The sequence below is a fragment of the Gobio gobio genome, assembly GCF_949357685.1.
Source record: "Gobio gobio genome assembly, chromosome: 8".
In the NCBI taxonomy this organism is placed as follows: Eukaryota; Metazoa; Chordata; class Actinopteri; order Cypriniformes; family Gobionidae; genus Gobio; species Gobio gobio.
In genome coordinates this window covers 47,787,365-47,813,480 of record NC_137114.1, presented here as the reverse complement: position 1 = coordinate 47,813,480, position 26,116 = coordinate 47,787,365, and the positions used below count along the sequence as shown (strand labels likewise).

General features: G+C 40.5%; 1 protein-coding gene across 2 annotated transcripts in view; it reads right to left on the bottom strand.

The window, feature by feature from the left end:
- The window catches only part of LOC307129927 (uncharacterized protein), a 35,931-nt gene that overhangs the window by 8,171 nt on the left and 1,644 nt on the right, over positions 1-26,116 (bottom strand). The gene's annotated exons all lie outside the window — the stretch shown is intronic.

Here is a 26,116-nt window from a genome sequence, read left to right as displayed (position 1 = left end):
GGAAATTAGCACCCGCCACCAGCCAAATGCGGGTGATTTGGTGTTGTTGCGGGTAAACTCGCTTCACCTACCGGCCACCGTGGCGGGTACATACAAATAGCATAGCCTACTGTTTCACCTGGACGGCGGACACTTTGAGAGGAGGCACACCTTCAAAACCTTTGATTTGTGGCGTTACAAATCAAATTCCCAATAAGTAGTAGAGAAGTTAATTTCCGCGTGGTTGCGTTTTAGCGGCTTTGTTGCCATAGCGGCGGAGTCACGAGAACATGAGCTGTAAACTTGCCACCGTTTGAACGCAAGAGGATCTCCAGATACAGGGCTGAATAGAAAAAAAGATATCAACGGGTCTGTCCAGTAACTCGTGATGAACCTCAGGCGAACTGCACACTTTGCAGAGAAGCATTTCAGTTGCTCAGATTGACTGATTTAAAGCAGCAGCGCTGACACACATATCCCTACTTCTAAAGGTATAGGCCTATTGTTTTTTTAAATGGATAATATATTTATATAATATTCCATACATTATCAGAGCTTGGCAGACAGAATTATTATATATATGTTAGACAGGTTAATTACTAGAATATAGATTATAATGTTATTATTAATGTATAATTAATCATACATAATAAATAATCCTGCCATATAAAGTTTGACATTTAGTAAAAGAATATTTAGATAAAAATGGGACAAATAATTACATAATAACATAGTCATAATTTAAGTAAATTAATAAAAAAATAAACATTTTTGAATTTCAGAATTGTCAAAAAAGTGATTACTGGTTCAGAATGACTGCTTAAAGGGACAGTTCACCCAAAAATGAAAATTCTGTCATTATTTACTCACCCTCAAGTTGTTCCAAACATGTATACATTTCTTTGTTAAGTTGAACACACAGGAAGATTACTGTGGAAGTCAATGGTGCCCCCAAAGCAGCCTGGGTACAAACTTTCTGCAAAATATCTTCTTTTGTGTTCAGCAGAACATAGAAACTCATACAGGTTTAAAACATCATGAGGGAGAGTAAATTATGACCGAATGTTTTAGTTTTGGGTGAACTATCCCTTTAAAGTGCACCAAATAGGCTACTAAAGAGTTTTTTAGAAATAAATTAAATAATCAAATGTAAAATAATATAAAATTTTATATTGTCGTGAATGGGTGTCCCTTATTTTGCCACACTGAAGGTGGCAACCCTAGTATGTCGTCAACACGCTTCAGAAGATGCCAAAACTAATAGTTTCATTGTTGGGACTAAAAACCTAAAACTGGAAGCCATAAAAGACCATGAATCATCCAAATGCCACATCCATTAATCTGCCCTACTCATTTAATGAAATGTATATCAGTTCATGGTTTGTGTGTGTATAAAAGAGATAATGTCAGTATTTCATTGAGACTTGAGATTAAATAAACTGCTTAAGTATTGTAGAGCTTGTAGTATTAATTACTAATCGGTTAAAAACAAGAAAGTGGCTGGTAAAAACATTGAGTGGCTGGTAGATTTTGAAATCCACCAGCCACAGTGGCCAGTGGACAAAAAAGTTAATTTCCATCCCTGATCTGTATATATGTAATAAGCGCTGTTAGCAGAGTTATTAAAAGTTACGTCCGCCATTGCATAGACTCCACTCATGTATAAACAAAAGCGATAACGGCGCACATTTCGACTTAACAAGCCGAAATCTCCGGTTTCACCGTCTACACGACAACACTGTAACCGGAGTTTCTAAAAAACTTCACCCTGGCCGGAGTTTTCAAAAAAGTCTGGTTTCAGTAACCGGATACTGCGTTTGCGTGTGGACGAACAGCCAAACCGTGTAGAAAAAGCTGCGGTTTTGAAAATACCCGTGTTCGTGTGGACAGGGCCTAACATCTATTGTCATTTTCGGTCAGCATTCGGTCTTAAAGTGACAGCAGTCCATTAACCTGCTTCCATTTGTGCTCATAATATTAATCAAACAACAAAAGACAGAGAAAATCACCTCTTTAGTTTTAATAAGGATTCATTATATTTATTATACATTAAAGGTCCCGTTTTTCGTGTTTTTTTGAAGCTTTGATTGTGTTTACAGTGTGCAATATAACGTGTTCATGTTTCATGTGTAAAAAAAATGTATTTTTCACACAATTTACTTATCTGTATACTGCTGTTTTCACTGTCCTCAAAACGGCCTGAGAATTTCCTCGTTCTATGAAGTCCCTCCTTCAGAAATACGTATCGAGTTCTGATTGTGCCAGTGGTTCCCGTGTTGTGATTCGACAGCAGCTTAGCTCACGTTGCCCGGGAAGGTCACGCCTCTTACCATAACGGGGAGATGAACGCGCTCAAACTACAGCCCCTGAAGGCCAAACAAAGGTGATTTGACTCCGGGATGAAAATAACAGCGTCTGATGGCGACAAACGCAACCGAACCGAACCGAACGCAACACTTCCTCTTCTCCACGAGGGAGCAACAAGACCACGCCCCCTTTTTCGCGTATTCTTGTGGGCGGAGGTTAGTCAACAAACCGTTCTACTGACGTAATTAAAGCAGGATATACCAGGATGGAGTCCAAACCGGCCGTTCGCTGTAGGCTTTGAAAGGGAACTTCTGTTAAATAAAATATCTCGCTTGGCATTGAACTTTGAGCTTTATAATTTTACAGGTATTATTTATGCTCTAACAGCAACATTACACACTAACTAAAGTTTGAAAAATGGGATCACGAAGAACAGGACCTTTAATTATTTAATCCATATTTAATCTATGAGGAATGTTGTATGCAAGTTGTTATAAAGAATGCATATCCTTAATTGAAAATAAGACCGTGTTCTTCTTTTAGGAGTAGTTTTATTTAATTGTTACATAATATTTTTTTAATATGTCACAGCAGTTAAATCTGTGTCTGGATTTAATATCATTCATATTAATAGGTTAATACAGTAGATGTATTCTCCAGGAGTATATAATGGGTTTGGACATTTTAGAGAAATTCTTAATGCATTACAATTTAACTAAACCCATTAATTTTGAGTGTGTGCGTCTGAGTGTAGGGTAGAGAACAAGTTCTAACATCCTGTTAAGTTTTCTGATTAGTATTTTTCTTCATAAAAAAAAAAAGATGTATACATTTATTGTAGCAACCTGTGCACTTTCTGAAGATTTTTTGCACTGTGAATTTGCACTGTCAGTTCTTTTCTTGAATAAAGGATTGGAAATTAATGTTTTTTTTATATATATTCGATTCATCGATTAATCGAGGAAATAATCAACAGATTAATAGATTATTAAAATAATCGTTAGTTGCAGCCCTAATGTTTACGCAAAGTCATGATGTCATGTTGTATAGGGGGCGATTTCGGATTCAGGCAGTATTTTTGTGTTTCCAAAAACCATTCACACTTTTGCTAACTGGCAAGCAGCATTTGCAGCAAGTCGTGTTTTACTGTAACTTCAGCAGCTCCAGGCACATGAACAAAAGCCCCAATCTCATTGGTAGTTAACACGAAACCAATGCGTTTTTTTTCAATTACGCTTTTACGCCTGACGTTTTGCGCCCTTCACATTGGCGCACTTTGTTTAGTCACGAGGCGTTAAACACAAGCGAAAATCATCCCGGTGTGAACAGGCCTTAAAGCCGTGTTTCCACCGCAGGAACTTTCCCCCGGAACCAGGAACTTTGGGGGGGAACTCGGTGTGTTTCGACCGCAGGAACTAGGGTCTAAATGAAGTTCCGGGTAAATATTTCCCCCTCCAAACGGCCCTGCTTGCGAGGTGGTACTTTTGAAAAGGTCGGGAACTTTCGGGGGTGGGACTTATGCGCTGAACATGCTGATTGGTTGAGCTCTTGCAGCATTTTTTCCCCCACCGCCATTTTTACAAGTTTTTTTGCGAGGTGGGTTCTGCGTTCAGTAAATATTTTCTTTGCAACAATGGAGTTCAACAAAAAAATTCGACCGACGACTAGGTTCAGGCTTTGAGCATTTATGCGGAGGAGGACATCCAGCGGGAACTGGAAACGGCGACCCGCAATGAAAAGGTATAACGTTACCTGAAGATATCGACTCGGTTCCAGTCACACTGAAAAACAGTGCAGAGAGAAGTTAAAGAAATTAAGACAAGATTACAAGAAATTAAAGGATCATAACAACCGGAGCGGTTCCGACCGGCGTATCAAGTGGCATGACCGCCTGGACGCGTTGTTGGGACAGACCGTCTTTTTCTGGCGCAGCGGTAACGAAAGACTCGGCTAATGCGTTGTTGGAAACCATCCCGGAATCCGAGTGGGTTGAAGGTAAATATCTCATCTTGGTATCATCTATTAAACTCGTTGCAGTGTAATGTTGCAGTAACTTTTTTCAACGTGCTTTTCCAGACGTAACGGGTGGCCCTGATGAATTGCAGGCAACGGAGACCAGCGTATTTTCCCCCGCGGTCACCAGTACACGTTAGCCCTCGTCCCGTGTCTCCTGCCGAAACACACACATGCCAGAGGTATAAAGCTGACAAAATGTGTATATATTTAAAAACTGATGTGTAATCCATAATGGTTTTGAGTAGTTTTGTTGTTTTTAATTGTAAACTTAAATTGCCAATGATAGAAATTGCACACTGGGCATTGTTCAAGCTGGGCAAGCAATTGTTTATTATTTGTAGTGAAAACACTAAATAATTAAAGCTGCAAGCAGCATTTAGCGGGGTTCAAGCCTTTAAGGCCTTTAAGCACACAAGCATCAAAATACATTAAGTTTTATTTAGCAAGATTTTAAACACTGAAATAATTTAATTGGCTGTGGCGGCAATGTTTTTTGAGATAGGCAAATGTCCTCATAGACATACATGGGACCTTGGACCAAGACACTGCATACCAATTTTCAAGTCAATCGGACTAGAGGTCGGGTAGTTTTAGCCATTTTCATGTTTTTTTTGTGTTATAGCGCCACCAAGTGTTCAATCGTCGCCATTTTTTTATCGTAACCAAAGACTCAGACAATACACATGTGTACCAAGTTTGGTGTAGAGATCTCATTTCTTACTTGAGTTATAGCCATTTTAGTAAAATAGGCTCCTCCCACAACAGTCGTTTTCCGCCCCTTAGCGACCGTGAATAGAAATTTAAACTTTTTTTCGATTATTATTGATATTCAGACTCCAGAGAACATTTCTGCACTGGTTTGGTTCCGATCAAGCAAGAAACCTAGGACTAGTTTGCAAAAGTAGTTTTTTAACAAAATTCAAAATGGCGGAAAATTTGTCATGGCGCAAATGAAATCGGAGATAAACATTTTGTTCCTCATGGACTCACCTTTCCAATGATATAAGACACTTGAGTGTTTAGACACTTGACTATTTAGTGCACTTTAAAGGGATAGTTCACCCAAAATGAAAATTATGTCATTTTCTTTGTTCTGCTGAACACAAAAGAAGATATTTTGAAGAAAGTTTGTAACCAGGCTGCTTTGGGGGCACCATTGACTTCCATAGCAATCTTCCTATGTGTTCAACATAAAGAAATTTATACATGTTTGGAACAACTTGAGGGTGAGTAAATGATGACAGAATTTTCATTTTTGGTGAACTGTCCCTTTAAGCCAGGGGTGTCAAACGTACGGCCCGCGGGCCGGAACCGGCCCGCTAGGGGGTTCAGTCTGGCCCGGGGGATAAATCTGCAATATGAAAAAAATATTTTTTATTTTCGGCGGAACTAACAGCAGATGGCAGCACCGAGCTTCAGGGTCTGAGCGGCATTTGGTTCTATCAGTTTACCCGCGTTTTCTGTTGGCCCTGGCACCATCGTCCTCGAAATGTCTTTGTCAAAAAAGAGAAAAGTGGACACAGAGTGTCGAATTTTTCAAGAAAAATGGACCTCTTCCTATATGTTCACGGAGGTTAATGGGAAACCCGTGTGCTTGGTGTGCATGCAGCAAGTTTCGGTGCTTAAGGAATATAATATTCGACGACACTATGAAACTCAGCATGGCGAAAAATACAACAGCTTGCACGGAGAATTGAGAAAACAGAAGGTAAATGAAATGTTGGTGGGTCTGAGGAAACAGCAATCTGTTTTCACCCGGAGCCGAGAGGCCAGTGATGCTGCAGTGAAAGCCAGCTACCTAATTGCGAGCGAAATAGCACTTGCATCAAAGCCGTACTGTGAGGGGGAGTTCGTTAAAAATTGTATGCTAAAGGCTGCTGAAATTGTGTGTCCTGAGAAGCGACAAGCTTTTGCCAATATTAGTTTGACGAGAAATACCGTGGCAGACAGGGTTTCGGAAATATCGGCAGATTTGGACAGCCAACTGAAACGCAAAATTGAGTCATTTCTGGCCTTTTCTGTTGCAATTGATGAGAGTACGGATATTACGGATGTCGCGCAACTGGCCATATTCATTCGTGGAGTTGACGATACTTTGACTGTCACAGAGGAGTTTCTTGAGTTGGTGCCTATGACCGACACCACAACAGCTGAGGACATTTTCCGCTCCGTCGTTGGAGCGCTGGACAGAGTCGGGGTGGACTGGTCTCGCGCCGTAAGCCTGGCTACAGATGGTGCGCCGTCAATGATCGGGAAAAAGGCAGGTGTTGTTACAAAGTTCAGAGAGAAAGTACAAGCCGCGAATGGAGGGGGTGATTTTTGGACATTTCATTGTATTTTGCATCAGGAGGCATTATGCTGCAAGTCGTTAAAAATGGACCACATCATGGAGGTGGTTGTCCGAACTGTTAATTTCATCCGAGCCAGAGGTCTCAATCATCGTCAGTTTGACAGCCTTCTCAGTGAATGTAACATTACCCATGGTCTGCCATACCACACTGAAGTAAGGTGGTTAAGCAGAGGTGCTGTGCTGAAGCGCTTCTTTGATTTACGTGAGGAAATCGGACATTTCATGGAGAGAAAGGGTAAACCTGTTAAGGAATTACAGTGCCCACTATGGCTGCAGGACCTTGCATTTATGGTTGATATTACAGAGCACTTGAATAATCTGAACAAAATGTTGCAAGGACGCAAAAAAATTGTAACACAGTATTATGACAGCATACGTGCATTCAAGTTAAAGCTCACGTTATGGGAGACGCAGATGGCAAGCGGTGACCCTGCTCATTTTCCCTGTCTAAGAGATGTGTGCGCAGCAAGCGTTAATCCTGACGTGAGAAAGTACAAAGACAAGATTTCAGTGTTGCTGAAGGAGTTTGAGAAACGATTTCAGGTCTTTAGCGAACTTGAGACAGAATTCGCAGTTTTTCGCTCACCATTTACTGTCAGAGCTTCTGATGTGCCCGTTGACATGCAACTGGAAATAATTGAATTGCAGTGTAATGTAGAATTGAAGGACAAATTTGCCTCTGCTGGCTTGGACACATTTTATCAGTATCTCCTGCCAGGCTATCCTAAATTAACAGCACTGGCTGCAAAAATGTTGTGCATGTTTGGGACTACTTACCTTTGTGAGCAAGTTTTCTCAGTAATGAACATTAATAAAACGAAGCTGCGCTCAAAGCTCACACATAAGCACTTAAATGAGATTCTAAAATTGGCTGCTACTCAGGACATGATGCCTGATATTGATGCACTTGTGCGGGCTAAAAGATGCCAAGTTTCAGGGGCAAATTTATAAAGTAAATTAGTTTACATTTAAAAAAAAAAACCATAGGCTACATACCTGTATAAATTTGCTAATTTTACAAAGATTTTCTTTTTGAAACTGCTGCCACTTAACATTTTAAGTGTGTGAAGTCAATCCATGTGTTCAGAATTGCTTCCCAGAAATCGAAAATGGATATATAAAAAAAAAAAAGGAAAATGGAATTAAATAATTTCTATATTTTGATATTTGATATATATTAACATGCAGGACAGTGTTTTTAAGTTACACAAAACTGTGACTAAATGTTTTAAAAATAAATGTTAAACTGAGTGAAAGTGTTTTTGAAATTGCACATACTGTTCATAATATATTTTGTAAAAGGACAATTAATTTAATATAAAGATTTTTATAATTTACTTCTTCTTTGCACTAATACAAAGAAAAAAGTGGACTTTTGTTAGTTACGAGTTTACTGGTCTGGCCCTCTTAAAATCAGATTTAGCTGTATGCGGCCCCCAGACCAAAATGAGTTTGACACCCCTGCTTTAAGCAGTCACTCTGAACCAGTAATCACTTTTTTTGAATTTCAAAAATGTACATTTTTTTCAATAAATTTTCTTAAATTATGACTATATTTACATGCAATTATTTGTCCCATTTTTATCTAAATTTTTTTTAAATGTCATACAATTTATATGACAGGATTATTTATGTATGATTAACATAGCCTAGCTAAATTATAAATTAATAATAACATTTATTAGGATATAATCTATTAATTAACCTGTCTAAAAAATAATAATTATGTCTCCCAAGCTCTGATAATGTATGGAATATTATATTAATATATTATCCATTTAAAAAAACTATAGGCCTATAACCTTAGAAGCACGGATGTGTCTGTCACATAGACCGGTCTGTCAGCGCTACTGCTTTAAGTCAGACAGTCTGAGACACTGAAATGCTTCTCATAAAGTGTGCAGTTGGCCTGAACTTCATCATGAGTTACTGGTCAGACCCATTGATACCTTTTTGATATTCAGCTCTATATCTGGAGATCCTCTTGCGTTCAAACGGTGGACGCGACGCGAGCTCGACATGTTTTTAAAAAACCGCGCAAGTTCAGAGGCACAGCTCATGTTCTCGAGACTCCGCCGCTATGACAACAAAGCCGCTAAAACGCAATCACGCACAAATGAGCTCCTGTACTAGGCTACTTATTGTGAAATTGATTTCTTTATATTTGCTACCAGAAGGCTATTCTCCACACTCCACTATGTGTGGACCTAGATGTAAAATACGGAACAAATCGTGTCCCGTATTGGTTTGACAAGGGGACGAGCCATTTTGCTTGCAAATACAGGACGATTCTGTATTTTACTGGACGGGTGGCAACCCTACTCAGTTCTCACACAAAGTTCAAATTGACAATTGAGACCCACAAGTTCACTCAAACACTCAGTTCTGTTCACTACGTATCAGTAAAATGTTCGTGTGTGTGTGTGTGTGTGTGTGTGTGTGTGTGTGTGTGTGTGTGTGTGTGTGTGTGTGTGTGTGTGTGTTGAACTGTTGTACCAGTCTGTGGCAACGACAACTTTGATGTGATGACTTGCGATGACAAGATGAACAGCTGGGACAGGGCAATGAGATGTAAGAATGTCAGGGTAATCAACAGAAACAAGAGAGGTGGCCCAGAAAAACTCAGGAACTTTCTGGAACAAAATGGCGCAGCCCGGTTCAGCTCGCACACGGCCTGGACTGAATGTCTGAATCACACAAAAATGTCTTTCAAAAACAAATCCGTCTCTTTAAAAATGCAAAAACACTCCAAAAGAAATAAATCACTCCTTCAAAAAAATATCGTTCAGTTCACAGACGCATTCTCGCGCACTAATAAGTGCACTTAATGGATTTGCAGGAAAAAAATCAATGTCTCTCGCCCTGACACCTATCAAGACTCAGAAAGCAGCAGAACTCTCAAGAAAAAGCGTACTGTCAGGATAGCAACACAAACAAGTGTTATGAATGAAACTCACGGCTCCAGCAACTCTCTCTCTCTGTCTCTCTGTCTCTCTCTCTCCAACACTGTTCACCGTCCAATGACGCAATCGACCGATCTTCTGCCTTAACTACTTCTCATGTTTCACGAGATAATGTAAATGCACTAAACCCGCAAAACATAAGCTGCCCGTGCACTACTGTCCTATATTACAGATCCAAGGAGAAAAATGTTGGCTTCCTGTACAGCGATCATGGCGTGTCTGTCTCCCAACACCTCTCACTCCGATCTGCTTGGATCTCCCGCGGACACGGCAGAGACAGAGAAAACCCGTCAAAATAAAAGTCCCATAGAGAAAAATACCTCCGTTACACACACACACACACACACACACACACACACACACACACACACACACACACACACACACACACACACACACACACACACACACACACACACACACACACACACACACACACACACACACACACACACACACACAATGTTTTTGAGTTATGTTATGGTGAAAATATCTTTCAATGGTCTATGAGCATGTTACATTTTTTTTAAATACACCACGTTCTAGTATTATTTACTATGATTTACCACATTGCTAGTAATTATGTGAAGTGTCAGTACAAATGAAGAGATAACCTCTGACAAAATATGATTGTGTTATAATAGTAATTGCTTTAGTGCAGAATACTTTTAAAAATAATTAACTTTTAAAGGGAAGTGAGCCAATAAGTGGTCTTCTGCTGCCCTCTGCTGGACATCCTACTTATTAATAAAGTCTTTTCACAGGTGCTTTGCAATAGACAAAATAAAATCAATTATATATCAAATTGTTCTTTCATGTTAATTCCATTATGCATGCTTATACACACACACACACACACACACACACACACACACACACACACACACACACACACACACACACACACACACACACACACACACACACACACACACACACACACACACACACATACACACACTTTTTTAATGCTATGGTCTATAATCATTTGACATAGCTCTTTGTAACTATTAATCAGATTATTAAAAATGTATTCAGAAACATTGCACTACACACACACACACACACACACACACACACACACACACATTTTGTTGTAGATACAGACATTTGAACTATATGATGTTGCAGTAAACAAAATGTTTCCTGTAAGTCTCCTTCAAAATTCATATTTCTCAATGTGAGACAATATTCTATAGTAATACTTAATAGATTAATTTTGACTAAATGTGATTGTAAATGTTAAAATAGTGATTTTTTTTAAAAGTCTAAATATGACTTATAGATCAATACTAGTGTGTAGTACAATAAAATGAACAGCGGGGGGCAGCAAACGACCACTTATTGGCTTAATATACCATTATTATCAAATGAACTCTGTAATTTCCCCCTTTTTAACTGTTATAGAGGCAAATATTGTCCGATCTGTCTGGAAATTCATAGGATACATGTTCTGACTTGTTTTTAAGTAGATCTGAACATTCATTGAATAGATATAGGCATTCGGGGACACTTGGTCAAGGCCACATCTTGAAATTACCCTGTTATAAGCATTCAGATGCAAAAGTTTAACTTTTTTTATATAATTATTGCTCAAAAGAGTCCAGAGAATTGTAATGCAGTGGTTTGGTTCCAAGTGGGCAAAAAACCTAGGACTAGTTTGCAAAAATAGTTTTTTAACAGAATTGTGAATATTTAAATAAAGATTTTATTGACAGTATTGGTTCTTGAGGCAAAGTTGTTCAGTATGAGAATATCTATCATAATATATGCATATTATGTGGATGTTTATAACCCCACCTGATTACAGAGATGGAAAATACCATTTACAGCCAATACAGGCAATTCACCATAGGGAATACATGGTTTTCAAAGCTTTTTAACAGTTATAGCGCCACATATGATCCAATCTCCATGAAACTTTGCACGCTTCTTCAGCATGTTATGTCACATATACATAAAAATGTTTGTGAAGTTTTGAGTTTTCCTTTAGGATTTATAGGCTTTTGAGTGTATTTTGTCCCGCCTCTTTTCTAAATGACCCTGTTATAGCCATCCAAATGCAAAAGTTCAACTTTTTTTCAATGATTATTGATCTAGAGTGTCCAGAGAATTGTCCTAGACTGGTTTGGTTCCGATCAGGCAAAAAACCAGGGACTAGTTCGCAAAAGTAGGTTTTTAACATAATTGCGAATATTTAATGAACGATTTGATTGACAGCAAGGGTTCTAAAGGCAAAGTTGTTCAGTATAAGGAGATCTATCAAATGATATGCATATTTCGTGGATGTGTGCAACACCACGTGATTACAGAGACATAAAACTCGTTAGCGCCAACTAGTGGCCGATTTCTTTCAAAATTCTTACAGACCTCTAGGGCCATGACTCAAACATGCCCATTGAGTTTCATTCCGATCGGCCTCCGTTAACCTTGTCTAATGGGTGCTTAAATTTCATTGGCTGTGGCGGCCATGTTTTTTGAGATACGCCAATAACCTCATAGACATACATGGTACCTTGGACCAAGACACTGCATACCAATTTTCAAGTCAATCGGACTAGCGGTCGGGTGGTTATAGCCATTTTCATGTTTTTTTCGTGTTATAGCGCCACCAAGTGTTCAATCGTCGCGATTTTTTTATCGTGACCAAAAACTTAGCCTTTACACATGTGTACCAAGTTTGGTAAAGATATCTCATTTTGTTCTTGAGTTATAGCTTTTTTAGTAAATAGGCTCCGCCTTGAACAAATATTTTTACGCTCCTTAACGACCGTGAATACAAATGTCTACTTTTTTTCGATAATTATTGATAATCAGACTCCAGTGAACATTTTGACACTGGTTTGGTTCCGATCGGCCAAAAAACCTAGGACTAGTTCGCAAAAGTAGGTTTTCGACAAAATCCAAAATGGCGGGAAAATTTGCATACCGGAAATGAAATCGATGAGGCACGTTTTGTTGGTCTTGAGCCAAAGATTCCAATGATATAAGACACTTGCATCTGGGACAAAGGGTTGTTGAGATTTAAGCAAAATAGTGAATTTTTTTTGTTTTTTGCGCTATAGCGCCACCTATTGGCCAATCGGGCTCATATTTTGATAACCTCTCCTCGATTTTTGTACTACCTTGTGGCCAAGTTTCAAGTCTCTAGCACTTACGGTTTGGGCTGCACGATGCGTTTTAGGTCTGAATAATAATAATAATAATTAAAGCTGCAAGCAGCATTTAGCGGGGTTCAAGCAGTTAAGGCCTTTAAGCACACAAGCATCAAAAGACATTAAGTTTTATTTAGCAAGCATTTAACAACTGCCATCATAGATGAAAAAGTCAATTTACAGCCTATACAGGCAGTTTACCATAGGAAATATATGGTTTTAAAGCGTTTTTACAGTTATAGTTAGAGTCTTCTTATAGTCTTGCCTGATCTCCACCACTTTTATTAGTAGTACTCAAAGTGTGCCCATACTGTATATATGTGTCAGATTTGTTGTAAATATGTAATTTTAATAAGGAGTTTAGACAATTATATTCAGTGGCGTAACGAACGAGCCAACACCGGGCCCTTAAGTAGGATTATCAAGGCAGGCCCCTTGATGACGCAATTGATGACGCAATGTCCGCGAGTAGGCTACCATGAATAGGGCAGGATATGATCATACACAGCATATAAGAGATGAGATTATTAACAAAATCATGAGTAGCCTACGCTCACCAAAAACACAACAAAAAAACAACAAAAAAACAATGGGGACAGCGCACTATAAAACATTGTTAGGCCTAGGTCCAAATACATAAAAAAGATGCTCTCTTACATTATAGTGGGATTTTCCGGGCTTTCCTATGTGCAACTGCAAAGTTGTCGATTAGATCAGGATTGTGCGCACAGGCAATAGGCTTGTTTGAGATGCGCCTTGCCTCGCCTGAAATGTATGCTAGAGTAGGCGGCTGCAGTGAGAGGAGGAGTGAAAAAAGCACAGGCAAGCCGGACAGTTCTCTCTACTCACAGTGGATCTGACACCTGCGAGATCAAAGATGGATATCACGGGATTCACGCGATTCACGCTCGTGCACAGTTTTGCTAATAAACTGGATGTAATTGAAGTTATGTTGCTTTTATATGAAAATAAATAAAATGAACAAGACACCCAAAGTACTTGTTATTTAATTCCATTCCAAATACATGTTTATCAATATTTCTTTCTTTAATACAGACATGTGTTTTTATTTATTTTATTTTTTTATAAAAAATAAATTGCATAACCCAAAGAGATCGCACTGTCAGATAGTTTGGGAATATTCACAAACAACATATACACATAAAACATGATATTAGAGTTTTAAAATCAAACATTTTAAAAGAGAACAATACATCACAGTTGTTTAAACCAATGAGCATTAAGCTGTGTCGTCAGCAAGTCGTTTCCCATCATGCTTTTGATCAGCGCAGTCGGTGGAGAGCAACTGCGTGCGACTGCAGAATCCGACACGTGCGCCTTGCGCTCGCGAGATATTTTTGACATACATCAGCATGACATCAGAGCAAGGCAGACCGCACTCGGACACATTTCTAACCGGCATGCATCTCGTGCCGATCACCGGTGATCGGTTCTGCGAAGATTTTGCTCATCTCAAACAAGCCTATTCTCAATTGACCCTTTGCAGGGAGTTTTATTGACAGGCGATCTGACTAATCATAATCCGCCATTTTGTCCAACAAAGCAGTCAGGAAAGTTAGTAGATTAACATAGGAGGATTTAAATTTGAAAAACAAAGTGTACTGACGTCTTAGCACTTTAAAACAACATTCCTTTTATGTTCATTCATGTTTATTTTAATGATATAAATTAACTAGAAGGAAGAGATGATCGGTTCACAAGCAGCTTTAACTGAGCCTCGAGTCTACAGCGATCTATCAGACACATTAAAGAGTCACAAAATGGTATTTATTGTTTAAATGTCTCTAAAAAATTACTACATTTGAAAGGTGAGACTTTGTTTCATATCAAAAGTACTCGTCTGTCAGCGCGCAGTCTTTTCTCTGATCCGCAATGTATTTTTCACTGCGTGAGAACTTGGTGTGGTGTGAGAGTGGCATCGCTTGTCAGACATAGCAACAGTAACTAAAGTGGGCGGGTCTTTGCGAACGGTCATTGACAGTATGGACGGGGATTCGCCAGTCTCAATTCAAAACAAATTTCATCACAATCCATCATTGTTCGTTTCAAACATGTGAGAGCATCAAAATGATCCATGGGTAAAATTGATTGGATTTAATAATTTTTTTTGTCAGTTTCTATCATAATTTTAACATTTTGGCATTATTGTTTAGCTATTTACCTATGTTTTCAAATTTCCTTTGTTTTTTTGTTGTTGTCTCGATCAGACTAACGGCTTTGAAGATAACCACAATTTTTTAAAGCTCTAAATGACACTTACAAAAACCATAAAGCGAAACCTGGCATGTTTGGTATTGTTGGACTCGGAAAGGATTCTTAGGAGGCCACTCCTGTGAAAAAAACACGAGCTTGAAACTTCTAAGGCTCCTTCAAGGCAAAGCCAATGATGTATACTGAGTTTTTTGAGATACACCAATATTCTCATAGACTATCATGGCACCCTGGACAAAGACACTGCATGCCAATTTTCAGTAGACTAACGGTTGGGTGCGCTTTTCATGATTTTTTTCACTGTTATAGCGCCACCAAGTGGCCAATTGTCACGATTTTTTTTCATGTCAACTCAGATTGAGCTTATGAACATGTGTCCCAAGTTTAGCAAAAATATCTCTTTCCGTTCACAAGTTATAACCATTGTATAGTACCACCTAGTGGCCAATTGTTGCGATTTTTTTCAAATGATCTCAGATTGAGCTCACAAAGATGTATCCCAGGTTTAGCAAAAAAAATCTCTTTCCGTTCACAATTTATAACCATTTTAGTAAAAATGGCCCTAGTGCCATCAAAGATTTTGGTTCCCCTTATCGACCGTTAATTAAAATTTTGAATTTTTTGGATGATTATTGATTGTCAGACTCCAGAGAATAGTCTTGCAGTGGTTTGGTTCCAATCGGGCCAAAAACCTAGGAGAATTCAGCAAAAATTGGTTTTTCAAAAAAATGCAATTTACTCGAAATTGGCGCCTGAAGAGCGAGCAAATCGGAGATAGCCATTTTTTCCGCATTGAGCCAAGGATTCCAACGATATAAGACACTTGATCCTGGGACAAACAGTCTAAGAGTTATGAGCAATTTTGAACTTTTGGTTGCTGTAGCGCCACCTATGGGCCATTCGGGGTCATACTCTGATAGGTTGTCCCCAAACTGAGGCCTACCATCTGGCCAGGTTTCATGTCTCTAGGCCTTACGGTTTGGCCTGCACGATGCGTTTTACGAATCCTTACAATTACAATAGGGTTTCAGCATTTCATGCTTGAACCCCTAATAAGAATGAAGGCTTTTTGCCAGTTATAGCGCCACCTATGGTCCGATCTCCATGAAACTCTGCATGCTTCCTCACCATGTTCTGACACATATGCTCATCAATTTTGGTGAAGTTCTGAGTTTTCATTTGGGATGTATAGGCTTTGTAGTGTATTTTGCCACGCCCCTTTTCTAAATGACCCTGTTACAGCCACCCAAATGCCAAAGTTCAACTTTTTTTTGATAATTATGGATCGAGAGAGTCCAGAGAATTGTCCTAGACTGGTTCGGTTCCGATCGGGCAAAAAACCAGGGACTAGTTCGCAAAAGTAGGTTTTGGACAAAATTCGACATAGCAGAAAATTTTCCCTGCCTACATCCAAATCGGAGATAGCCATTTTGTCTGCCTTGAGCCAAGGATTCCAACGATATAAGACACTTGATCCTGGGACAAACAGTCTAAGAGTTATGAGCAATTTTGAACTTTTGGTTGCTGTAGCGCCACCTATGGGCCATTCGGGGTCATACTCTGATAGGTTGTCCCCAAACTGAGGCCTACCATCTGGCCAGGTTTCATGTCTCTAGGCCTTACGGTTTGGCCTGCACGATGCGTTTTACGAATCCTTACAATTACAATAGGGTTTCAGCATTTCATGCTTGAACCCCTAATAAGAATGAAGGCTTTTTGCCAGTTATAGCGCCACCTATGGTCCGATCTCCATGAAACTCTGCATGCTTCCTCACCATGTTCTGACACATATGCTCATCAATTTTGGTGAAGTTCTGAGTTTTCATTTGGGATGTATAGGCTTTGTAGTGTATTTTGCCACGCCCCTTTTCTAAATGACCCTGTTACAGCCACCCAAATGCCAAAGTTCAACTTTTTTTTGATAATTATGGATCGAGAGAGTCCAGAGAATTGTCCTAGACTGGTTCGGTTCCGATCGGGCAAAAAACCAGGGACTAGTTCGCAAAAGTAGGTTTTGGACAAAATTCGACATAGCAGAAAATTTTCCCTGCCTACATCCAAATCGGAGATAGCCATTTTGTCTGCCTTGAGCCAAGGATTCCAACGATATAAGACACTTGATCCTGGGACAAACAGTCTAAGAGTTATGAGCAATTTTGAACTTTTGGTTGCTGTAGCGCCACCTATGGGCCATTCGGGGTCATACTCTGATAGGTTGTCCCCAAACTGAGGCCTACCATCTGGCCAGGTTTCATGTCTCTAGGCCTTACGGTTTGGCCTGCACGATGCGTTTTACGAATCCTTACAATTACAATAGGGTTTCAGCATTTCATGCTTGAACCCCTAATAAGAATGAAGGCTTTTTGCCAGTTATAGCGCCACCTATGGTCCGATCTCCATGAAACTCTGCATGCTTCCTCACCATGTTCTGACACATATGCTCATCAATTTTGGTGAAGTTCTGAGTTTTCATTTGGGATGTATAGGCTTTTTAGTGTATTTTGCCACGCCCCTTTTCTAAATGACCCTGTTACAGCCACCCAAATGCCAAAGTTCAACTTTTTTTTGATAATTATGGATCGAGAGAGTCCAGAGAATTGTCCTAGACTGGTTCGGTTCCGATCGGGCAAAAAACCAGGGACTAGTTCGCAAAAGTAGGTTTGGGACAAAATTCGACATAGCAGAAAATTTTCCCTGCCTACATCCAAATCGGAGATAGCCATTTTGTCTGCCTTGAGCCAAGGATTCCAACGATATAAGACACTTGATCCTGGGACAAACAGTCTAAGAGTTATGAGCAATTTTGAACTTTTGGTTGCTGTAGCGCCACCTATGGGCCATTCGGGGTCATACTCTGATAGGTTGTCCCCAAACTGAGGCCTACCATCTGGCCAGGTTTCATGTCTCTAGGCCTTACGGTTTGGCCTGCACGATGCGTTTTACGAATCCTTACAATTACAATAGGGTTTCAGCATTTCATGCTTGAACCCCTAATAAGAATGAAGGCTTTTTGCCAGTTATAGCGCCACCTATGGTCCGATCTCCATGAAACTCTGCATGCTTCCTCACCATGTTCTGACACATATGCTCATCAATTTTGGTGAAGTTCTGAGTTTTCATTTGGGATGTATAGGCTTTGTAGTGTATTTTGCCACGCCCCTTTTCTAAATGACCCTGTTACAGCCACCCAAATGCCAAAGTTCAACTTTTTTTTGATAATTATGGATCGAGAGAGTCCAGAGAATTGTCCTAGACTGGTTCGGTTCCGATCGGGCAAAAAACCAGGGACTAGTTCGCAAAAGTAGGTTTTGGACAAAATTCGACATAGCAGAAAATTTTCCCTGCCTACATCCAAATCGGAGATAGCCATTTTGTCTGCCTTGAGCCAAGGATTCCAACGATATAAGACACTTGATCCTGGGACAAACAGTCTAAGAGTTATGAGCAATTTTGAACTTTTGGTTGCTGTAGCGCCACCTATGGGCCATTCGGGGTCATACTCTGATAGGTTGTCCCCAAACTGAGGCCTACCATCTGGCCAGGTTTCATGTCTCTAGGCCTTACGGTTTGGCCTGCACGATGCGTTTTACGAATCCTTACAATTACAATAGGGTTTCAGCATTTCATGCTTGAACCCCTAATAAGAATGAAGGCTTTTTGCCAGTTATAGCGCCACCTATGGTCCGATCTCCATGAAACTCTGCATGCTTCCTCACCATGTTCTGACACATATGCTCATCAATTTTGGTGAAGTTCTGAGTTTTCATTTGGGATGTATAGGCTTTGTAGTGTATTTTGCCACGCCCCTTTTCTAAATGACCCTGTTACAGCCACCCAAATGCCAAAGTTCAACTTTTTTTTGATAATTATGGATCGAGAGAGTCCAGAGAATTGTCCTAGACTGGTTCGGTTCCGATCGGGCAAAAAACCAGGGACTAGTTCGCAAAAGTAGGTTTTGGACAAAATTCGACATAGCAGAAAATTTTCCCTGCCTACATCCAAATCGGAGATAGCCATTTTGTCTGCCTTGAGCCAAGGATTCCAACGATATAAGACACTTGATCCTGGGACAAACAGTCTAAGAGTTATGAGCAATTTTGAACTTTTGGTTGCTGTAGCGCCACCTATGGGCCATTCGGGGTCATACTCTGATAGGTTGTCCCCAAACTGAGGCCTACCATCTGGCCAGGTTTCATGTCTCTAGGCCTTACGGTTTGGCCTGCACGATGCGTTTTACGAATCCTTACAATTACAATAGGGTTTCAGCATTTCATGCTTGAACCCCTAATAAGAATGAAGGCTTTTTGCCAGTTATAGCGCCACCTATGGTCCGATCTCCATGAAACTCTGCATGCTTCCTCACCATGTTCTGACACATATGCTCATCAATTTTGGTGAAGTTCTGAGTTTTCATTTGGGATGTATAGGCTTTGTAGTGTATTTTGCCACGCCCCTTTTCTAAATGACCCTGTTACAGCCACCCAAATGCCAAAGTTCAACTTTTTTTTGATAATTATGGATCGAGAGAGTCCAGAGAATTGTCCTAGACTGGTTCGGTTCCGATCGGGCAAAAAACCAGGGACTAGTTCGCAAAAGTAGGTTTTGGACAAAATTCGACATAGCAGAAAATTTTCCCTGCCTACATCCAAATCGGAGATAGCCATTTTGTCTGCCTTGAGCCAAGGATTCCAACGATATAAGACACTTGATCCTGGGGCAAACAGTCTAAGAGTTATGAGCAATTTTGAACTTTTGGTTGCTGTAGCGCCACCTATGGGCCATTCGGGGTCATACTCTGATAGGTTGTCCCCAAACTGAGGCCTACCATCTGGCCAGGTTTCATGTCTCTAGGCCTTACGGTTTGGCCTGCACGATGCGTTTTACGAATCCTTACAATTACAATAGGGTTTCAGCATTTCATGCTTGAACCCCTAATAAGAATGAAGGCTTTTTGCCAGTTATAGCGCCACCTATGGTCCGATCTCCATGAAACTCTGCATGCTTCCTCACCATGTTCTGACACATATGCTCATCAATTTTGGTGAAGTTCTGAGTTTTCATTTGGGATGTATAGGCTTTTTAGTGTATTTTGCCACGCCCCTTTTCTAAATGACCCTGTTACAGCCACCCAAATGCCAAAGTTCAACTTTTTTTTGATAATTATGGATCGAGAGAGTCCAGAGAATTGTCCTAGACTGGTTCGGTTCCGATCGGGCAAAAAACCAGGGACTAGTTCGCAAAAGTAGGTTTTGGACAAAATTCGACATAGCAGAAAATTTTCCCTGCCTACATCCAAATCGGAGATAGCCATTTTGTCTGCCTTGAGCCAAGGATTCCAACGATATAAGACACTTGATCCTGGGACAAACAGTCTAAGAGTTATGAGCAATTTTGAACTTTTGGTTGCTGTAGCGCCACCTATGGGCCATTCGGGGTCATACTCTGATAGGTTGTCCCCAAACTGAGGCCTACCATCTGGCCAGGTTTCATGTCTCTAGGCCTTACGGTTTGGCCTGCACGATGCGTTTTACGAATCCTTACAATTACAATAGGGTTTCAGCATTTCATGCTTGAACCCCTAATAAGAATGAAGGCTTTTTGCCAGTTATAGCGCCACCTATGGTCCGATCTCCATGAAACTCTGCATGCTTCCTCACCATGTTCTGACACATATGCTCATCAATTTTGGTGAAGTTCTGAGTTTTCATTTGGGATGTATAGGCTTTGTAGTGTATTTTGCCACGCCCCTTTTCTAAATGACCCTGTTACAGCCACCCAAATGCCAAAGTTCAACTTTTTTTTGATAATTATGGATCGAGAGAGTCCAGAGAATTGTCCTAGACTGGTTCGGTTCCGATCGGGCAAAAAACCAGGGACTAGTTCGCAAAAGTAGGTTTTGGACAAAATTCGACATAGCAGAAAATTTTCCCTGCCTACATCCAAATCGGAGATAGCCATTTTGTCTGCCTTGAGCCAAGGATTCCAACGATATAAGACACTTGATCCTGGGACAAACAGTCTAAGAGTTATGAGCAATTTTGAACTTTTGGTTGCTGTAGCGCCACCTATGGGCCATTCGGGGTCATACTCTGATAGGTTGTCCCCAAACTGAGGCCTACCATCTGGCCAGGTTTCATGTCTCTAGGCCTTACGGTTTGGCCTGCACGATGCGTTTTACGAATCCTTACAATTACAATAGGGTTTCAGCATTTCATGCTTGAACCCCTAATAAGAATGAAGGCTTTTTGCCAGTTATAGCGCCACCTATGGTCCGATCTCCATGAAACTCTGCATGCTTCCTCACCATGTTCTGACACATATGCTCATCAATTTTGGTGAAGTTCTGAGTTTTCATTTGGGATGTATAGGCTTTGTAGTGTATTTTGCCACGCCCCTTTTCTAAATGACCCTGTTACAGCCACCCAAATGCCAAAGTTCAACTTTTTTTTGATAATTATGGATCGAGAGAGTCCAGAGAATTGTCCTAGACTGGTTCGGTTCCGATCGGGCAAAAAACCAGGGACTAGTTCGCAAAAGTAGGTTTTGGACAAAATTCGACATAGCAGAAAATTTTCCCTGCCTACATCCAAATCGGAGATAGCCATTTTGTCTGCCTTGAGCCAAGGATTCCAACGATATAAGACACTTGATCCTGGGGCAAACAGTCTAAGAGTTATGAGCAATTTTGAACTTTTGGTTGCTGTAGCGCCACCTATGGGCCATTCGGGGTCATACTCTGATAGGTTGTCCCCAAACTGAGGCCTACCATCTGGCCAGGTTTCATGTCTCTAGGCCTTACGGTTTGGCCTGCACGATGCGTTTTACGAATCCTTACAATTACAATAGGGTTTCAGCATTTCATGCTTGAACCCCTAATAAGAATGAAGGCTTTTTGCCAGTTATAGCGCCACCTATGGTCCGATCTCCATGAAACTCTGCATGCTTCCTCACCATGTTCTGACACATATGCTCATCAATTTTGGTGAAGTTCTGAGTTTTCATTTGGGATGTATAGGCTTTTTAGTGTATTTTGCCACGCCCCTTTTCTAAATGACCCTGTTACAGCCACCCAAATGCCAAAGTTCAACTTTTTTTTGATAATTATGGATCGAGAGAGTCCAGAGAATTGTCCTAGACTGGTTCGGTTCCGATCGGGCAAAAAACCAGGGACTAGTTCGCAAAAGTAGGTTTTGGACAAAATTCGACATAGCAGAAAATTTTCCCTGCCTACATCCAAATCGGAGATAGCCATTTTGTCTGCCTTGAGCCAAGGATTCCAACGATATAAGACACTTGATCCTGGGACAAACAGTCTAAGAGTTATGAGCAATTTTGAACTTTTGGTTGCTGTAGCGCCACCTATGGGCCATTCGGGGTCATACTCTGATAGGTTGTCCCCAAACTGAGGCCTACCATCTGGCCAGGTTTCATGTCTCTAGGCCTTACGGTTTGGCCTGCACGATGCGTTTTACGAATCCTTACAATTACAATAGGGTTTCAGCATTTCATGCTTGAACCCCTAATAAGAATGAAGGCTTTTTGCCAGTTATAGCGCCACCTATGGTCCGATCTCCATGAAACTCTGCATGCTTCCTCACCATGTTCTGACACATATGCTCATCAATTTTGGTGAAGTTCTGAGTTTTCATTTGGGATGTATAGGCTTTGTAGTGTATTTTGCCACGCCCCTTTTCTAAATGACCCTGTTACAGCCACCCAAATGCCAAAGTTCAACTTTTTTTTGATAATTATGGATTGAGAGAGTCCAGAGAATTGTCCTAGACTGGTTCGGCTCCGATCGGGCAAAAAACCAGGGACTAGTTCGCAAAAGTAGGTTTTGGACAAAATTCGACATAGCAGAAAATTTTCCCTGCCTACATCCAAATCGGAGATAGCCATTTTGTCTGCCTTGAGCCAAGGATTCCAACGATATAAGACACTTGATCCTGGGACAAACAGTCTAAGAGTTATGAGCAATTTTGAACTTTTGGTTGCTGTAGCGCCACCTATGGGCCATTCGGGGTCATACTCTGATAGTTTGTCCCCAAACTGAGGCCTACCATCTGGCCAGGTTTCATGTCTCTAGGCCTTACGGTTTGGCCTGCACGATGCGTTTTACGAATCCTTACAATTACAATAGGGTTTCAGCATTTCATGCTTGAACCCCTAATAAGAATGAAGGCTTTTTGCCAGTTATAGCGCCACCTATGGTCCGATCTCCATGAAACTCTGCATGCTTCCTCACCATGTTCTGACACATATGCTCATCAATTTTGGTGAAGTTCTGAGTTTTCATTTGGGATGTATAGGCTTTTTAGTGTATTTTGCCACGCCCCTTTTCTAAATGACCCTGTTACAGCCACCCAAATGCCAAAGTTCAACTTTTTTTTGATAATTATGGATCGAGAGAGTCCAGAGAATTGTCCTAGACTGGTTCGGTTCCGATCGGGCAAAAAACCAGGGACTAGTTCGCAAAAGTAGGTTTTGGACAAAATTCGACATAGCAGAAAATTTTCCCTGCCTACATCCAAATCGGAGATAGCCATTTTGTCTGCCTTGAGCCAAGGATTCCAACGATATAAGACACTTGATCCTGGGACAAACAGTCTAAGAGTTATGAGCAATTTTGAACTTTTGGTTGCTGTAGCGCCACCTATGGGCCATTCGGGGTCATACTCTGATAGGTTGTCCCCAAACTGAGGCCTACCATCTGGCCAGGTTTCATGTCTCTAGGCCTTACGGTTTGGCCTGCACGATGCGTTTTACGAATCCTTACAATTACAATAGGGTTTCAGCATTTCATGCTTGAACCCCTAATAAGAATGAAGGCTTTTTGCCAGTTATAGCGCCACCTATGGTCCGATCTCCATGAAACTCTGCATGCTTCCTCACCATGTTCTGACACATATGCTCATCAATTTTGGTGAAGTTCTGAGTTTTCATTTGGGATGTATAGGCTTTGTAGTGTATTTTGCCACGCCCCTTTTCTAAATGACCCTGTTACAGCCACCCAAATGCCAAAGTTCAACTTTTTTTTGATAATTATGGATCGAGAGAGTCCAGAGAATTGTCCTAGACTGGTTCGGTTCCGATCGGGCAAAAAACCAGGGACTAGTTCGCAAAAGTAGGTTTTGGACAAAATTCGACATAGCAGAAAATTTTCCCTGCCTACATCCAAATCGGAGATAGCCATTTTGTCTGCCTTGAGCCAAGGATTCCAACGATATAAGACACTTGATCCTGGGACAAACAGTCTAAGAGTTATGAGCAATTTTGAACTTTTGGTTGCTGTAGCGCCACCTATGGGCCATTCGGGGTCATACTCTGATAGGTTGTCCCCAAACTGAGGCCTACCATCTGGCCAGGTTTCATGTCTCTAGGCCTTACGGTTTGGCCTGCACGATGCGTTTTACGAATCCTTACAATTACAATAGGGTTTCAGCATTTCATGCTTGAACCCCTAATAAGAATGAAGGCTTTTTGCCAGTTATAGCGCCACCTATGGTCCGATCTCCATGAAACTCTGCATGCTTCCTCACCATGTTCTGACACATATGCTCATCAATTTTGGTGAAGTTCTGAGTTTTCATTTGGGATGTATAGGCTTTTTAGTGTATTTTGCCACGCCCCTTTTCTAAATGACCCTGTTACAGCCACCCAAATGCCAAAGTTCAACTTTTTTTTGATAATTATGGATCGAGAGAGTCCAGAGAATTGTCCTAGACTGGTTCGGTTCCGATCGGGCAAAAAACCAGGGACTAGTTTGCAAAAGTAGGTTTTGGACAAAATTCGACATAGCAGAAAATTTTCCCTGCCTACATCCAAATCGGAGATAGCCATTTTGTCTGCCTTGAGCCAAGGATTCCAACGATATAAGACACTTGATCCTGGGACAAACAGTCTAAGAGTTATGAGCAATTTTGAACTTTTGGTTGCTGTAGCGCCACCTATGGGCCATTCGGGGTCATACTCTGATAGGTTGTCCCCAAACTGAGGCCTACCATCTGGCCAGGTTTCATGTCTCTAGGCCTTACGGTTTGGCCTGCACGATGCGTTTTACGAATCCTTACAATTACAATAGGGTTTCAGCATTTCATGCTTGAACCCCTAAAAAAATCAGCACAAATACAATAGGGTTTCAGCACTTCGTGCTTGAACCCCTAATTAATTGATGGTTTCTATTGTTTCATGGTTGCCTTGTGTATTAATTTCCATGTGTTTCTGTGCAAGTTTTCTACTTAGGGAAAAGGAAAAGGGACTGACTTTTCTTGATGCACTGAGGGACATGGAGGATGCTAACCGGGCCGTCCTGCAGCATGGACAAGAACAGCGAGACCAATATATTCAGCTGTTATTGGAGAGCCAGGCCGAGGAGAGATGAGGAGGCAAGAGCTGGCATTCCACCAGTCAGAAGCGGAAGAAAGCTGACGGCAGCAGAGGGACTTTCAGACCGGGTTTCTGTCTGTTCTTGGACAGTTTGTCCAGTCGTTCAAGAAGTAGCCACAATGACCAGCCGCTTGAATGAAGCATTTGCACTATCACATTTGTACTTTATATATTGTACGTGTTGGCTCAGCTCTTGGACAGGTTACTGAAAAATACACTTTTTTATATTGTTGTTTTCACATTTTATAATTTCATTTTATTGTTCTAGTAATTTATTTGTCTTTGCACACTTATTTTAATTTTGTAAGAACTAATCTGTCTAAAATAAAGTCAAATGTGTGAAATGTCACTGTGTCTTTTTAATTTCCACATTCTAACTATATAACCACTTTCTAATTGTATTCATATAGTGTAGGAAGCAAATAAAAGGGCTGCTGCTCGCAAGTCTTTCTGAATATGCACATAAACATATCTAGAAAACCCAAATATTATATTTTTAAATGTATAACTATGTGAATGTAGTATAATAACTTATAACCACAACTTAAGTGAAGCCATAAGTGTGGTCCTGCTTCATTTCAAATTTGAGGAAGAAGTCTCTAAAATTATGCATTTAATGAAGCATATTATAATACTAGTCATGTGATTTTTTTTTTTTTTGTGAATGCATAGAGATGTTATTGTGATAAATAAATACTTGCAGTCTAGTACCTAATCTTTCAACCGCT